This window comes from Balaenoptera ricei, chromosome 9 (genome assembly GCF_028023285.1).
Source record: "Balaenoptera ricei isolate mBalRic1 chromosome 9, mBalRic1.hap2, whole genome shotgun sequence".
NCBI classification, from domain to species: domain Eukaryota; kingdom Metazoa; phylum Chordata; class Mammalia; order Artiodactyla; family Balaenopteridae; genus Balaenoptera; species Balaenoptera ricei.
The window spans coordinates 110252125-110254467 of NC_082647.1; positions in this window are offsets into that span (position 1 = coordinate 110252125).

Below are 2343 nucleotides of genomic sequence, written 5' to 3' on the forward strand. Positions count from 1 at the left end.
CAGAACCCTGCATGTATCCCAGCAACAAAGAGTCTGAGAACTTAGTTCTTGAATTCTCCTAGAGGGAAGTCAGGACTCATATCATCAGGAAACTCTACAAGCACAGGGATGATTTTCAATAGAGAACAACTGTGTAGCCAAAAATGGAGCATGGATCTACTGCGGAGGTTATAAAAGGAATCCAGGGGGGAAAAAAAGATGGCATGTTAACTTAGGGAGGTGGGGTTTAAATGGAGAGGAGTAGCATAGATACATAACAAAACAATGGAGACAGTATGAAAAGATAAAAAGGGATAGATTTGATGTGGGGTAAGAAGAGTCCAGGGAACATCAAAGAAAATGCCTCTTCCTTGGCGTGTCCACCTACATGCATTACGGTGCCATCCACACAGAGAGGGAGCTGAGGATGGGTGGGGGGTAGTGCTTTTGTTGTACTTTGTATGGTGGGAGAAGCCATGGAGAAGGCTGGCTTCAATTGGGGGCATACTAATATAATTGAACTAAGGAAGCCTATGTTCCAGTTAAAAGTCTGGCTCTAACTGTCACCTTGGCACTGGATTAGTAACAACTTTTTTTTTCCATTAGGGACAAGTTTCTGTCTTCTCGGCAGCCCCTCTGGAACGTCCTTCAGCGCACAAGTTGGTATTGTCCATTGCTGTGGAGGTGCCCAGCACAGTGTAGACGCCCCACAAGGTCATGTTAAATAAATTATTTTCTACCTGCCTCCTGCCACACATCCCAACTTAGACATCATTTAAACTCAAACTTTTCAAAAACTTTCCCTTGAATCCATGTTTCATTGGGACGGTATGAAGAATAGGTATTTTATTCATCTAAATCGTGCCCAACGGGAAAGGTTCTTTTATCACCATAGATGTTTAGTAGACTAACAGTTTCTAGAAACCTAAAGTGAAATAAGTATTTGCGTTTGGTCTAATCTCATCACTACAAGAAGCTAATTTAGAGATTGTTCACCTCTAAAGTCATCTCCATCAACAGAATGGAGCGGGAGTGGGAGACCAAAGGCATGCAAGTGTGGGTTGATGCTTTTTCTTCCATTTGGCCACCCCAGTCATGCAAACTAAAGATAGGTGTATTGAAATGGTGTGGAAACATACATTCGTTTACATTTTCCAAACAAATGACCTCCTGTAGGTAACTTAGATAGCCACATTTTTCACTCTCACCTTTTGGTTTTCTCTCAGGCCAGCCCAATCACCGTTTAGACAATTAATCAGAACAGGCTATGCCTAATCGTTTTCATTGCAAGACTGCCAGATATGATCTCTGCCCAAATCTTTTCTCTGGTTTGATGAGTTGCCTTTTAAAAAAGGACAAGTCTTGGGCTTCCCTGGTGGCGCAGTGGTTGAGAATCCGCCTGCCAATGCAGGGGACACGGGTTCGAGCCCTGCTCTGGGAAGATCCCACATGCCGCGGAGCAACTAGGCCCGTGAGCCACAACTACTGAGCCTGCGAGTCTGGAGCTTGTGCTCCGCAACAAGAGAGGCCGCGACAGTGAAAGGCCTGCGCACCGTGATGAAGAGTGGCCCCCGCTTGCCGCAACTAGAGAAAGCCCTCGCACAGAAACGAAGACCCAATACAGCAAAAATAAACAAATAAACTTGAAAAAAGGCCACAAGCAAAATTAAAAAAAAAAAAAAAATTTGTATGTAAAACCTACTGGAGTCTTGAGTTTTTACCAAGTCAGGGGAAGAGGGGACAGTGGGGCAAAAGCCCGGCTTCTAAACAGGGAAAGGAAGAGCTTTTGCAGAAAGTAGAAAGCTTTGCCCTCTTCAAGGTGGTGGCAGGTTTATGCTCTTACCAGGTTTCCCAGGGTTGAGCAGAGGCTACATCCTGCCTTCCAGGAGCTCCAGAAAAGTAAACATGAAAAATGTTATGTCACCCTTTCTCCAAACAGCACAAATCAGAGTGAAATTTGTTGCTATATTTAATTCTAGGATCATTTACCTATCTGCCCTTCTTTTAGTAAATTTCAGGCTTTGATTTGTTGTTTTTTTCTGGGGTGGTGAGAGGAAGCATTTGCCTCTTTTCCTCCCAGGCTTTCAATGAAAACTCTAAAAATAAGGCTGCCTTAATTAAGTTGCAGATGTAATCATCAGAGTTTGATTCAATAAAAATGACATGTGTTGCCATTATGTAGAGTCCCTCTGAACCTTGTATGGAGAGGGAAGTGCCCCCTTGCCACCTGCCCTGCAGGTCTGGGAGTGAAGGCCACAGGAGGGTGGGCGTGGCCATGTGCAGAGGCTCCCCCTAGATTAGGGTTCTTATTTCCAGAAGTGAGGGAGAAAACATGCAGTCCAGTGCTATATCTCACTGTTCGAG